Here is a 15,446-nt window from a genome sequence, read left to right as displayed (position 1 = left end):
CTGAGAGGACAAGATGCTTTATTCACTGAAATACTGGTGCAATGTACTGTAGCTAAGTGATATATCATCATGTGTGTCCTCTTTATAGCTGTCAGTTTCCAGCAGCATAAATCAGCAGGGATGATTCCTACTTTGAGATCACAAAAATATTGCCAGAATACCCAGAATATACATAGCTACAAAAAAAAAAAAACCAAACATTTGACAGATCATGTATTTATAGCAAATGTTCTTCCATGTCCAAAATTAATATTTAAAGTTTCTAAAAAAGTATATTAAGTCCTGAGAGTAAATGATCCATAAATAACTAAGAAAGATTACTTTTTATTTTGTAATTCATTTTGCAATCACCACTGTACTCAGAAAAAAGGATTCCTTCTTTATAAGTCAAAGTGCACAAATTTAGGGAACTTAAGGTAATACATTCAGCAACCCTCATGAGAGACAGGAGGCACAAAATAAAGGCCAATTAACTTTAGCTTAAATTTAGTGAAAAAAAAAACGCACATTGAAACAGTTTTCCAACCCAGTTTTCAATAGAGTTACATCAGTGTTAAGCTGGAGTAATGCAGTACTAAGAACATAAGAATGGCCATCTGATTAGACCAAAAGTCCATCTAGCCCAGTATCCGGTCTGCCAACAGTGGGCAAATGCTAGATGCCCTAAAGCAGTGGTTCCCAAACTTCAACAACTTGTGAACCCCCTTCACTAAAATGTCAAGTCTCGCAAACCCCCTCCTAAAAATGAATATTTCCAGGGATTTTCTCCTTTGCTTGAGTATATATTATAAAAGCAGTGATCCTGGAAATACAAAATTTGCTTTTATGACATGCTTATTACACACTATTATTTATCATTACAGCATTTTTAATACATTATGAAAACAGCAACACTCTTCCAAGATCTCACTTTCGTAGCTCGTATCACTTTGAATAAGCCTGTTATAAGATAAGGCTCCTATGTTTCATCAAGGAGTATCAGATGTGAAACAGCATGAAGGTATTTCAGAAGACAACTCAAAGAGTTCCTCCTACACAAGCATTCAGGTCTTGAGCAGTCCAGTCAAACAAACAAAGCTTAAATTTGTTCTTCATAATAATTTTAAAAATACTAGCTGCCTATTTAATTTTAAAAACAGCAAAAAATATCCACCTCCCTTTCAATTTCTTATAAGGAGTCTTGAAGTTTAAATCTCCGCAGTGTGACAGATATGCTTGTTTTGATCTGCTTAGCTCTTGGAAGTCCAAGGGCTCCGGGCTGCTGGCCCCATGCTATCCGGGTCCCCAGGGACAGCTCTGTTCACCATTAGGGAATTTTTTCCCGGGAACCCTCGTAACATTTCACAAACCCCACTTTGAGAACCACTGCCCACAGAACAGGTACAAAGTGATCCATTCCCTGTCACTCATTCCTATCCTCTGGCAAACCTGCCATCCCTGCCCATCCTGTCTGATGGCCATTGATGGACCGATCCTCCATGAATTTATCTATTTCTTTTTTGAACCCTGTTATAGTCCTGGCCTTCACAACATCCTCTGGCAAGGAGTTCCACAGGTTGACTGTGCATTCTGTGAAAAAATATTTCCTTTTGTTTTAAACCAGCTGCCTATTTATTTCATTTGGTGACCCCTAGTTCCTGTGTTACGAGGAGTAAATAACACTTCCTTATTTACTTTCTCCACACCAGTCATGATTTTATAGATCTCAATCGTATCCCCCACTTAATCTTTCTTGAGTAGTAACAGCTAATTTAGACCCCCTCATTTTATATATGTGTAGTTGCAATTATGCTTTCCAGTGTGCAGTAGGGCAGATGAAATCTGAATTATGATGGAAAACAGGCTTTAGAAGCAAGCTTAGAAAAATAACTTCCTCAGAATGATGAAGGTTTAAAAACAAAGTTGGGCGGGGGTGGAGAAAAAAGGGAAATCAAGAGGGCACTCTTACATCTTCCATTTGCTTCATCCTGATATCAGACATTATTTAAGGGTGGAGCTTCAAATTAACACTTACACCAAGGATCCTATTTCAAACCCACCATGCAGAGAAGAAAGCAATTTGATATATGTGCTTGTGACTACTCTGCTGTAAAGTTGAAAGGTAGTTAAAGCAGGGCCACCCAGAGGACTCAGGGGGCCTGGGGCAAAGAAATTTCGGAGGCCCCTTCCATTAAAAATGTTGCAATACCGTAGAATACTATATTCCTGTGGGGGCCCCTCCGGGGTCCGGTGCAAATTGCCCCACTTGCCCCCCTACCCCCCCGCCCAGCAGTCCTGAGTTAAAGCTTTGCAACTGAGAGAGAAACACTGTACAACAATGAAAATATTCCTACTCTAATTAGGGCTCCCCCCCTCAAATGTGCCCGAAACACTACAAAGATCATAGTAATATGAAAATCATTCAACAGGAATTAAACAGACTAATGTAAGCTGGACAAAGCTTCAGTTACTTAAGAGTTTAAAGAATGTGTGTCATATTACCATACCATTAACATAGGAGCAAAAGCTATTGCGGATAGAGAATGGTTTCAATTAAAATTTCCCATTTTCATTCACTCACCAATGATTTATTTAAAAAATAATTTAAAAATCTAACCTTGGGAACAAAATGTTCCATACTTGGCCTGTGCCCAAAAGGCAGTTTTCTGAAAAATTGACTTCTGAAACCAATATTGCATATTTGGAATCTACTGACCATGACTACTTTTTTGGTTAAAAGATACCAAACAATTACTTTTCAGTTCATACTCTTTAGGCAAGAACTAATATATATGTAATATCTATAACAATGTGTGTGAGAGAGAGAGAGAGAGAGAGAGAGAGAGAGAGAGAGAGAGAGAGAGAGAGAGAGAGAGAGAGAGAGAGAGAGAGAGAGAGAGAGAGAGAGAGAGAGAGAGAGAGAGAGAGAGAGAGAGAGAGAGAGAGAGAGAGAGAGAGAGAGAGAGAGAGAGAGAGAGAGAGAGAGAGAGAGAGAGAGAGAGAGAGAGAGAGAGAGAGAGAGAGAGAGAGAGAGAGAGAGAGAGAGAGAGAGAGAGAGAGAGAGAGAGAGAGAGAGAGAGAGAGAGAGAGAGATATTTGAAACAATACTGAAATTGTATTTTATTATTCTGCATTGAAAAACAGATTGTATTTATTACCCTTGAGTGCTAAACTAAGAGATAAACTATTCCACATAACTTATATATCCAATGTTCTTCCCTGTAAGACTGTTGTCATTGTTGTAATCTGCAAGTCTTGTCCTACATCATAGGCGCCAACTCTATGGGTGCTGTAGGGCTAGAGAACGGGGAAAAAATGGTGGGTCAACCACTGGCAGCTCCCCATCAGCTGCCCTCTACCCTCCCAGCGCCTCCCACCGGCTGGCGGGCCCCGCCGATCAGCACCTCCCGCCGGCCACAATCAGCTGGGGAGGGGAAAGAGGGGAGAAGCAAGGGCATGGCACACTTGGGACAGGGGACAGAATGGGGCAGGAAGAGGCGGGGCAGGGGTGAGGCCTTGGGAAAAGGGAGCAAGTAGGAGCGGGGCCTGGGGCAGAACTAGGGGTCAAGCAACCCTTGGCACATTGAAAAGTCTGCACGTGTCCTACCGTATCCTATTCACCTACTGTATGTTATTCTCATTCATGGTGTCACATCTAAATTTAGATTTACGTTCTTTGGGACAAGAGCCAGATCTTCATCTGTTTAGCAAAGATTGTTATGATGCTAAGACCTCATCAAGTTTATAAGTTTGAAAATACAACGCCACTTCAGGAAAGACTATCTGGTACGGCCCACAAACCACGTTATCCTTACGGAAGGCAGTAAGCATAAGATCAGTAATGCAGGAATATAACTTGCTTGCTTTTCAAACTAATACAGTTCAAACAAGGAACAGAATCTTTATAAACAAGTAACAATGAGCAACTATATCTGAAGCCCATCTAGGCCCGTAAGCATGTAATAACCTCTTCAAAAAAATGTAAATGGTACATTTGGTAAACACTAATGAATCCTGATATGGCAGCTGACTACAGTTTGTTACAATACTACCAGGCCTTTCTTTCAAAAGTCACCAAAACAGCTGAACACATCCTGAATCCATGAAGAAACAGGATTAAAACCTTTATGTATGGGCCACAGTGAAATCTTGTCAATGCCTATGCTTTCCACACAGGAGACTTTTGTAACCAAGTATATGTAGTTCCTTGATGTAATCTGGCATGGCTCCTTTCCTGCCTTCTTCCCAGCAGAAACTGCATAGGCTTCAGTGGTTGTGCCTTCATTGAACCCTTTTATTTTAAATTCCCTCCACCATTTCCAAAACAATCCCTGTGCAACAGTCTATTTACATCATCACTGTGATTTTTGGCCCTCTCCCTAAGACCTGAGGGAAACACCTCTTCCTCCCAAGGCCACTACGTAACTGGGCTCAACTAGTCCTAGTTCCCTCTGCCCCCAAACCTTAGCACTTCCTTCTTGCCTCTGTTAGCCTTGGGCTAAGGGGCCAAATGGCTCCCAGCCAGACACCCTGACTGTTTAATTATCCCCATCAGCTTTCTCAATGGGAACTAATTAACATCTGAGTGATCAGAGCACAGGCTCACCTGTTCACCCCCTGCATTCTGTCACACTAGACAAACAGTGTAAGTCAACTCCCGGGCAGTTGATAAGAATCCAGGTCCAAAAGACTGATTCTGCTATTGCAGGGGTGGGCATACTTTATACCCTGAGGGCCACATCTCGGTATGCAAATTGTATGGAGGGCTGGCTGGGCAGGGGATTGGGGTGCACAGGGGTTGGAGGACTTCAGCTGGGGGTGCAGACTCTGGGGTTATGGGGGTGAAAGGTTTGAGGTGCAGGAAGGTGCTCCACGCTGGGATGGAGGGTTCGGAGGGGGCTCTCGGCTGGGACAGGGGATTGGGGCACACGGGGGAGGTGCAGCTCTGGCTGGGGGTGCAGACTCTAAGGTGGAGCAGGGGATGAGGGGTTTGGGGTGCAGGAGGGTGACCCAGGCTGGGATCAAAGGGTCTGGAGGGCAAGTAGGGCAGGGGGGGAAGAGGCGCAGGGGGCCCCTCAAGGGTGCAGGATCTGGGTGGCTCTTACGCGAAGTGGCTCCTGAAAACAGCGGACCATCCTCCCTCCAGAGGTGGGGCCACGATGCTCTGCACACTGCCCCGTCCGCAGGCACGGCCCCCGCAGCTTGCTCTGGCTACGGTTTCCAACCAATGGGAGCTGCAGAGCTGGCACTTGGGGTGGGGGCAGCATGCAGAGCCCCCTGGCTGCTCCTACTTCTGTGAACTGCACGGAGTGGAGCAAGGCAAGCCCTCGACCCCGCTCCTCAACTGGAGCGGGGAAAGCTCCCAACGTTGCTCTCCAGTGGGAGCTCAAGGGCTGGATTAAAAGGTCCCACAGGCTGCAGTTTGCCCACCCCTGTGCTATTGAGATGGAGCTCAACTGCACTTTGGCGCTGTACAGGAGCTTCTACTGCCACATCCAGATGACTGGAAAACCACCAATAATATGACCATGTCAGGGCAACCAAAATAGTTCTTTTTCATATCTTGGTCACGGCACTAAAGGAATCCGTGAAAATTCACACACAGGGAAGGTCTTGAATCTCATCTGAGTAAGAACGCATCGGTCATACAACCTATAAAGAGAAGAACAAAGGGGGATTTGATAGCTGCTTTCAACTACCCGAAAGGGGGTTCCAAAGAGGATGGATCTAGGCTGTTCTCAGTGGTGACCTAACAAGGAGCAATGGTCTCAAGTTGTAGTGGGGGAGGTTTAGGTTGGATATTAGGAAAAAGCTTTTTCACTAGGAGGGTGGTGAAGCACTGGAATGGGTTACCTAGGGAGGTGGTGGAATCTCCATCCTTAAGGGTTTTTATGGTCAAGCTTGACAAAGTCCTGGCTGGGATGATTTAGTTGGGGACTGGTCCTGCTTTGAGCAAGGGGTTGGACTAGATGACCTCCTAAGGTCCCTTCCAACCCTGATATTCTATGCTTTTATGTCTCTGCTTGTTCTGGCATAATAATGGAAATTCTTCATGTTGTATTTTGTACCGAGTAGTCTAATTTCTGGAATAGAAGGTTTACCAGACCCCTGACGTAGTATCCAGAAAGCTCCTTTCTTTGAGGTTTGCGGCAATATTGTCTGTTTGCACTTGGGCCAGCTGTAGTTATTCCCCAGAAAGCAAGTTTCTATGAACCTGAAGATCTGCTTGAAGCTTCAGCAGAAGATTCTCTCCCCAAATTTGTTTCTCATTGGAGTGGATGCTCATTCTTGACTAGCTGCCTCCTTGCCTACCATTATTCTAGTACAGACTGTGTGTTCCAAATCCCACATATTTCATTATGCAAAAATATCCACTCTTAACTGAAGAAAATTTATCAGCAACAGAAGCACCTGTAACCACTTGGAAAGGCTATCCACATTTGGGGCCAGTGCAGAATTTTGTAGTGTCTTCAGTACAGCTGCACTGCTTTGTGCCAGCTGCACATATGACCTTTGGTTTGTAATTTGACCTGAACCAGCACTGAAGAGGTTTCATTCATAATCTAGCATAGGGGATCACATAAATATGGCAACAGCCACCAGACCCAGTATCTTCAGTGTTGTATAACAATCTGAAAGTCTTAAGTAACTGTATACTTTTGCACCTGAATGTACACTAGCCTATCCAGAATAAGATATGATCTTGCATGAAACAAGAACTACTTATAAGAAAGTAAACTTTGGAATTGGAATCAATGCTGACTTCTTGTTTATTCCAAGGTCCAATTACCGGACGAGAGAGCAAACTGCTTTCAGAAAGGAGATTTCCTTGAGGCACCTGAGCTTTTAATGATAATCATCCAAGCATACCAAGAATAACCAATATCTCAAGTGTGCCACCATTTCTGCCGACATTTTGGGAAATCTAAGGGACCTGTTGAAAATCTACAGAATAAGAGTTGGCTTGGGGGGAAAAAAAAAATTAAATATATTTTGGTAGGAGAAAATTAAGTATTTCCTGTGAAAATAAGCATCCCTCAGACCTGAACAAATCCTGTGAACATAAAGAAGGAATGATCACTGCCAACATTTTCACAAGAAACAAACTTCATAAACGAATCTATTTAAATATCTGAATCCAATATGGGATGCAGTTTTCTTCTGAGGAATAAAACATTTTCCCACAGCAAGAAACAATTACTTTTGTTGGTAACTCAAATACAGCAATAATCTCATCCTTCAGTACATTCACATGAAAAGGGATACAGAAGGAAGGGAGCAGAAAGTCAGCATACAGAGGACTCTGAAAGAACATTTTCTATTATTTTCAAAACTCATTTGCCCAAGGTAATTCTATGCAGCTAAGAAAAGGAGAAAAGATTGCCCAAGGAGAAAAGTGAATAATTCTTCCATCAAACCTGGGTTCAGGCTCTCTGGGAACAGAAACATGCCTTCTTGAGACTATGGGAAGATGTCACAGAAACTTGGCCAGAAAACTGTTTTTGTTTTGAGTTAAAACAATTGTTGCTGCTTCTCTTGATGTCTAAATGAACCTCTCTAATGGTGTTAGAGAAGTGAAAGAATGAAACTAACGTAAGAATAGTTTAAAGAGAAAAAGGAACTTCGCAATCTGGGACTTCAAAATTCTGTAGGACTGGAAAAGTGCATGTAAACGCTGTAATCTGGCAGAAATAATGCAGATTGGAGTTGGGTCACAGTTCACAGGTTTTGTGGGCATCAAGAATTCCACCAATGGATGCTTCTCTGACAACTATCAACAAGGTAACCCAACACTAAGCTATACGAAACAGTATTCTCTGTAGAAAACCTACTTGCCATTATAAAAGCTGTTAGTGATTACCTTTAGAACAAAACAAAACTGTAGTGCTTCAGCTGTTCCAGACAGAAACATGTAACATGGCATGAAGACACTCCTTGAGTTCAACATATGCACTCTGTTGAGATTTTAAAATACTTGATTGGATTGAGTTATTAGGGGTTTAAAATTATTCTGCATGATTTGACTTTTTAAAAAAATAAGGTCATGGGGTTTTTGTTTTTACAGTAATGATTTCCCCATGTTCAGTCTGCACTCCCCTAAATAAATGGAATGAAACTGCATGTGTAAATCAATGGAGATTCTCTCTTGGCTAAAAATAACTAATGGATCAACTAACAATTATGCATTTTTGTTGAGATTACAAACTGACACTTAATTGAATTTTTCAAAGTATAGTTTGCCTATGTGTTCACATTCAGACTCTGCTTTGTGTAACTTCCAGATCTTTGCCCACACACATACACAAGTGCTTTTTTTTAGTTAACGTATTTAAAGAGTTCACACAATTTCAGGTAGTGTGTGTCTGGAGTCCTCTTTTAATCCTTAAATACTTATATTCACATTTCATATTAAGTGGTGAGAACAAAGATTTTGTATTATAGTAACACTGCAGTAAAACAAGTGCTGTGGCACAGATTCCTTCAGCAATAATTAAAACTAATTTTTATTCTTGCTTATACTTACTGAATTAGATTTTAAAAGGGAGCTTAAATGTATGTTTATAAGATAATAGAAAAAATGGAGTCTCTCTCTCTCTCTCCAACTCTAGTACCACATCAATTTTTCCGCTATAGCATTATGGGAAAAAGTACCAAAAAAATATGTAGCTTACATTACAAAATAAACTTTGTGACTCATATCCAAACTAATTTGCATAACTACAGTCTAATTTTTCAAATTAGAAATAAATATACCCCTAGATATTACTTGAGAAGTTCTTCATGAAGAATCAGCACACCTTAAAGACTAACAAACTTCAATTCTGGTTAAAAAAAGAATAATATAATCCAGCTTCATTCATTCTTGTTGCTAGAAGAGCTAGAAAAGGTAAGATAGATATCATCTAAAAGGCACCAGCACTACCTTGTTCACTCCCAGGGAGAAAAGATGACATAAAGCAACAATCATTTCATAACTGCTGTAATACCTCAGAATATTTTGCCAACAAACAAAAGTGCATTAAGGATACCTGTAAAACAAGATTTCAAAAATCTTGAGCATGATTACAACTATAGATGACTATATGGTTTTAAAAAAAAATTAAAATAAAAAATTGCCTCGCTGCTTTATACAATATACTTACCTTGAAGAAAAGTAGTTTCACATATGTATTTTGTTTGCCAAAAATAACACATACATCTCAAGCAATATTCAAGCAGTTTATGAATATTTACACATCAGTTCACATATGGGTAAGGACTCCAGATTCTGAGCCAGAACCTCAGCTGAAGTAAGTCAGCTTCAAAGAACCTACACCAATTTACCCAAGCGAGGATCTAGCCCTCCACCTTCATGTAATATGTTCGATCATTAAAAGATCAGTTACTTACCCTAAATTAAGTGGTTCGTCGAGATGTTGTAGTCAATGTGGATTCCACTGCAGAGGCACATGGGCTTCTGGCGTGCAAGCTCAGAATCTTTTAAAATAGCATTGTCTGTTGGGGTCATGCATGTGCCCTGTGCCACCTTGTGCTCCCGTATGCCGGCATAAAAGACATAAAAAAAAGAGTGGGGATGGACAGTGGGAGCCATACTGACTACAACATCTCAAAGGAACAGTTACTGTAGGGTAAGTAATTGTTCTTTCTTTGATTATGTGTAACTGTGGATCACATTACAGGTGACCAGCAAGCAGTATCTTCTTCAAGATAGCAAGAATGAGGAGCATGAGCCGACAGCCTGATCTATGGCTGCATGGACATCTGCAGCAGGTCTGTCAGCCAGAACTGCCTTGCACAGTAGGGAACTAAGAATGAGTTTGGCCCAGACTTCTCTGGCTTTAGCAGTCAGGCTGGGGATAAACAGAAGCAATGGGAAGGAGCAATTTTTTTTTGCATCAGTCTTCACAGACAAGATCAGCTCCCAGACTGCTGCATGGGGCAACACAATATTAGGGAGGAGGTGAGCAGCTGTCAGTGGTGAAAGAACAGGTTAAGGACTATTTAGAAAAGCTGGACATGCACAAGTCCACGGGTCCAGATCTAATGCATCCAAGGATGTTGAGGGAGTTGGCTGATGTGATTGCAGAGCCATTGGCCATTATCTTTGAAAATTCATAGTGACTTGGGAAGGTCCTGGACTACTGGAAAAAGGCAAATATAGTATCCATATTTAAAAAAGGGAAGAAAGAGGACCCAGGGAACTACAGACAGGTCAGCCTCACTTCAGTCCCCAGTAAAATCATGGAGCAGGTCCTCAAGGAATCCATTTTGAAGCATTTGATCAGGAACAGTCAACATGGATTCACCAAGGGCAAGTGATGACTGACCAATCTGATTGACTTCTATGAAGAGAGAACTGGCTCTGTGGATATGGGGAAAGTGATGGATGTAATATATCTTGACTTTAGCAAAGCTTTTGATACGGTCTCCCACAGTATACTTGCCAGCAAGTTAAAGTAGTATGGATTGGATGAATGGACTATAATGTGGATAGAAAGCCGGCCAGATTGTCGGGCTTACCGGGTAGTGATCAACGGCTCAACCTCTAGTTGGCAGCTGGTATCAAGCAGAGTGCCCCAGTGGTCAGCCCTGGGGACAGTTTTGTTCAACATCTTTATTAATGATCTGGATGATGGGATGAATTGCACCCTCAGCAAGTTTGCAGATGGTGGGAGAGGTAGACACCCTGGAGAGTAGGGAGAGGCTCCAGAACGACCTAGACAAATTTGAGGACTGGGCCAAAAGAAATCTGATGAGGTTCAACAAGGACAAGTGCAGAGTCCTGCACTTAGGACGGAAGAATCCCATGCACCGTTACAGGCTGGGGACCGACTGGCTAAGCAGCAGTTCTGCAAAAAAAGACCTAGGGATTACAGTAGGCGAGAAGTCAGCAGTGTGCCCTTGTTGCCAAGAAGGCCAACAGCATATTGGGCTGTATTAGTAGGAGCACTGCCAGCAGATCAAGTGAAGTGATTATTCCCCTCTATTTGGCACTGATGAGGCCACATCTGAAGTACTGCATCCAGTTTTGGTCCCCACACTACAGAAGGGATGTGGACAAACTGGAGTCCAGCGGAGGGCAACAAAAATGATTAGGGGGCTGGGGCACATGACTTACGAGGAGAGGCTGAGGGAACTGGGGTCATTTAGTCTGCAGAAGAGAAGACTGAGGGGGAATTTGATAGCAGCCTTCAACTACCTGAAGGGAGTTCCAGAGAGGATGGAGCTGTTCTCAGTGATGGCAGATGACAGAACAAGAAGCAATGGTCTTAAGTTGCAGTGGGGGAGGTCTAGGTTGGATGTTAGGAAACATTATTTCACTAGGTGGGTGGTGAAGCACTGGAATGGGTTAACTAGGGAGGTGGTGGAATCTCCATCCTTAGAGGTTTTTAAGGCCTGGCTTGACAAAGCCATGGCTGGGATGATTGAGTTGGTGTTGATCCTGCTTTGAGCAGGGAATTGGACTAGATAACCTCCTGAGGTCTCTTCCAATCCTAATATTCTATGATTCTATGGCATAGCAGGCCTTTAGTGTGCAAGCTCTCCTGGGGAAGAAGAGAGTTCTGATCACTTTGGAGGACAGATCAAATGCAGCTAACACTTCCCTCTCAATAGACTGTCAGACAATCTGGGTTAGGACAGAGAAAAGGGCCTTGGTAAAGGATGTGTGCTCTCAATGGTAGTTGCAATAGTCATTCTAATTTTAATTCTATCAGATCAGAGAGCCATTGTCTCTTTGGCCAATGCAGAGCTAGTACTATCACTTTGCTTCTTCATGCTTTATACTCTGGACCTCCCTTTCCTAAAAGTGGAAAGGGAGGGAATACATATAGGCAGCCTTGTGGCCATCTGTTTGAAATAGCATCAGTCTCCAGGGCCCTGGGATCTGCATCCCTGAAGTACTTTAGCCGCTTTGTGTTCTTGTGAGTGGCAAACAGGTCAACTACCAAGAAGCTGAATGCCTGTGAGATCAGAGTGAAGACTTCCTGATTTAGGCACCATTCTGAGTTGTTGCCTGTGCATCTGCTGAGCCAGGCTGCTTTTTCAGTTCTTTAATGCCTATTCCATTACTTCCATTGCTTTTGCACATAGAGTTACTCTCCCTGTTCCCCCGTATTTGTTCATACAGGCCACAGTGATTGAGTTGTCCAATTGCTCCAGGTATTCCCCTCTAGGTATGGGCTCAGAGCTGTCAGTCTAGGCCAGCGGCAGGCATACTTTTTGGCATAAGGGCCCCATCTTGGTATAGAAATTGTATGGAGGTCTGGCTTGGGCAGCAGGGGTGACTGAGATGCCTAGGGGATGAGGGTTCCAGCTGGGGATGCAGACTCTGGAGTGGGGCTGGGGATGAGGAAGTGGCTCTTGGAAACAGCAGCCCATCCCCCCTCCAGAGGCGAGACCACACTGCTGTATGCGCTGCCCCATCTGCAGGCACCGCCCCTGCAGCTCCCATTGGCCAAGATTTCTGGCCAATGGGAGCTGCAGAGCCAGCACTTGGGGCAGAGGCAGCGTGCGGAGCCCTCTGGCTGCTTCTGTTTCCAGGAGCCGCACAGAGTGGAGCAAGGCAAGCCCCCAACCCCACTCCTCGGCTGGAACACCAGAGAGGAGAAAGCTCCCAACCCTAATCCCCAGGGAAGCTCAAGGGCCAGATTAAAAGGTCTGACTGGCTGAATGCGGCCCACAGGCCGTATTTTGCCCACCCCTCGTCTAGACCAACAGGTTGATACTCTGGTTCCTTTCCCTGGAGTTCCACATACCTTGCATTCTCTTGTGCCCCAGATGCACCTCCCTATCCCATCGACTGTCATCAACTGTGCGTACCCATGGGCCTGGAAGGCATATGGAAAAACCCCTGTGAATGATCTCTGGGATTGTCCACCATTTTGGAGGGTTCAGCACTGGTATGGAACCACTACCTGATCTTGCACGCATTGCAGTGAATGTTTCCATACTTTTAAGAGAAAGGCTTAGAGACACCTGATATGAGGCCTTGTCATGGGATGATTCCTATACAAAAAACCAGGAAGCCCAGTAGCTGCAGACACAGAGTGGCCTTGTAAACCTTACCAACCTGGACAACAGTCTCACGATCTTGTAGAATCTGTCCAGTGACAGGTAGACCTTTGCCACAGAAGTAGCAATTTTCACTCCCAGGTGAATTATCCTTACAGAGGGAAATCAAACTTTTATTGGTGTTCATTATGAAGACATGCACTTGAATATATTTTGTCTGTATGCTTCTTATCTGTAAATAAACGTATTCTCAACTGGAAAATCTGTGTGGTCACTAGTAAAAAACTAAGGACCAGGGGCTGCACTTTTATCAGACCTGCTTGGGATAATCACAGTGACGTGTGGAGGGACTGCAGCATAAAATTCCCAGTCAGAAGGGATAAGATGTAGGTCCTCACTCAGAAAGAGGTAAAAGCAAGAGGCCTGAGAAGTGAGCAGGTATTCCTCAAAAGGACCACATAGTGAGATTAGAGGAGTCGTTAACATGAAACTGTAAAAGCATGTTTTTTTCAACAAATATTCTGGTTGGAAACCAGAGCATTCTCAGTCTCTGAGGTGGCAGATAACAGAAAGTGCTAGGGTATGGCACTGGAGCATAAATTTCCTGAGATCTCAGTGTCATCCTCAGATCCTTAAGGGAATACAGAGTTCCTCATCCATTCAGGCACTTTACCCTCAAAGAGTAGAACCTCAATTGTTGCTTGGACCACTTCTGGCTGTCTGTAATCAGGAGGCCCAGCACACTGTGATCACTATAGCCTTGTATTGTGCAACTGTGTCAGGCATGTCTATTACCACTTGTAGCACTGTTTTGGCTACCTTGACGGTGTCTCAGATTCTCCCTGCATGCCTGCAGAAGCTAAGAGTGAAAGGGAGTCTCCCTTTCCCACATTAGCAAATTGTACTTCATGAAAGGGCCTAGTAGTTTGCGATGCAGAATTGGAGGCCCAACCAAAGAGGCCCATCTTCTTGGTGTTCTTGTCCTTTTGGTGGCTCTGGCCTTTTCCTGGACCATAGATATGACAAGGGACCCTGCTGTCACATGCACAGAGAACTGCTCAAAAACCTTTAGGTGAGACTTGGCAACACTTTTCCACTCATTTCAAAGTTGGAGGTGGTAAGGCCAGGATGTACCATAGACCCTTTGCAGGGTCCAGTGTCTCCTCATGGATGGGACAATTATTGAGAAGCTGAGGATATCTTACACCTTGTGCATATTTTCTAGGATCACTTTTGTCCAAAGTTTCAACCACCCTCAAGAGCAGTTATTCAGATGCCCAAAAATCACTCATAGCCAATGTTGGGGATAAGGAGGATTCTTTAGGCAGGGAGGGCGGTTAATGTGTCTCCCAAGCCACGACTGTTCCTTCACCAGGGAGCTCCTCTGGTTCCAATATAGGCTCGCCAGGTACCTCCTCTTTGTTGAAAGATGTAATGGGAATCTGCTCTGGGACCTTTGAGAAGGCAAGCCCCAGTAAGGCCAAATTATATTGGTATTGGCCAGTCATGCATAGGAGCTCAGTACAGGGTTCTTTCAGAATATTTTTCAGATACCTCTCCTGTCTCTCAGGAGACAGTTCCTGCTCGAAGTAAGGGAGAAGTGGCCCAGTGACAGCTAGAAGAAATACATCTTGTGACAAAGTTCCTCCCCTACCTTGGTGGGTCCTGCACTTATTGGCAGATTTGCTCACCTCACAGATTCACCCTGCGGGTTGGGAAACAGCCCAGAGACCTTCCTCTCTGGTTGAAGCCACAATCCAGGTCAATTCTTCCTGCGTTTGATCAGGAGTTGGGAGGTTTGGGGGGAACCCGGGCCCGCCCTCTACTCCGGGTTCCAGCCCAGGGTCCTGTGGACTGCAGCTGTCTGGAGTGCCTCCTGGTACAGTTGCGCAACAGATATAGTTCCCTGGGCTACTTCGCCATGGCCTCCTCCCAACACCTTCTTTGTCCTCGCCACCAGACCTTCCTCCTGATGTCTGATACATTTATACTTCTCAGTCTTCCAGCAGTCTGCCTACTCACTCTCGGCTTCTTGCACGCCTCTTGCTCCCAGTTCCTCGCACACACTTCCTCTCCTCTGGCTCCCTTTAGCCTCACTGGAGTGAGCTCTTTTATAGCATCAGTGGGGCCTTAATTACAGTCAGGTGATTAACAGACTCACCTGACTCTTAGCAGGTTAATTGGAGTCAGGTGTTCTCATTAGCCTGGAGAAGCCCCTGCTCTGGTCACTCAGGGAACAGAAAACTGCTTATCCAGTGGCCAGTATATCTCCCTTCTACTACTCTGCTGTTCCCTACTGGCCTGGGTCTATCACAATCTCTAGAAATGATAGTGCCATTGGATGCGGTTCTGGCACTGATACTTGCTGTTGCTGGTTCCAGTTACAAAAGAAGGAGTGAAGATGGCTTCTCAGCTGATTCCCGAGTCAGTCCCAGCATGGATTTCAGAGTTGA

At 44.0% G+C, this 15,446-nt stretch overlaps 1 protein-coding gene across 2 annotated transcripts in view; it reads right to left on the bottom strand.

The window, feature by feature from the left end:
- OLA1 (Obg like ATPase 1) overlaps positions 1 to 15,446 on the bottom strand; it is a 172,532-nt gene that overhangs the window by 119,992 nt on the left and 37,094 nt on the right. The window lies entirely within an intron of this gene.

This window comes from Gopherus flavomarginatus, chromosome 10 (assembly GCF_025201925.1).
Source record: "Gopherus flavomarginatus isolate rGopFla2 chromosome 10, rGopFla2.mat.asm, whole genome shotgun sequence".
Classification (NCBI taxonomy): Eukaryota; Metazoa; Chordata; order Testudines; family Testudinidae; genus Gopherus; species Gopherus flavomarginatus.
The sequence above is the reverse complement of the archived record's forward strand: the minus strand, read 5'-3'. Positions and strand labels throughout refer to the sequence as shown.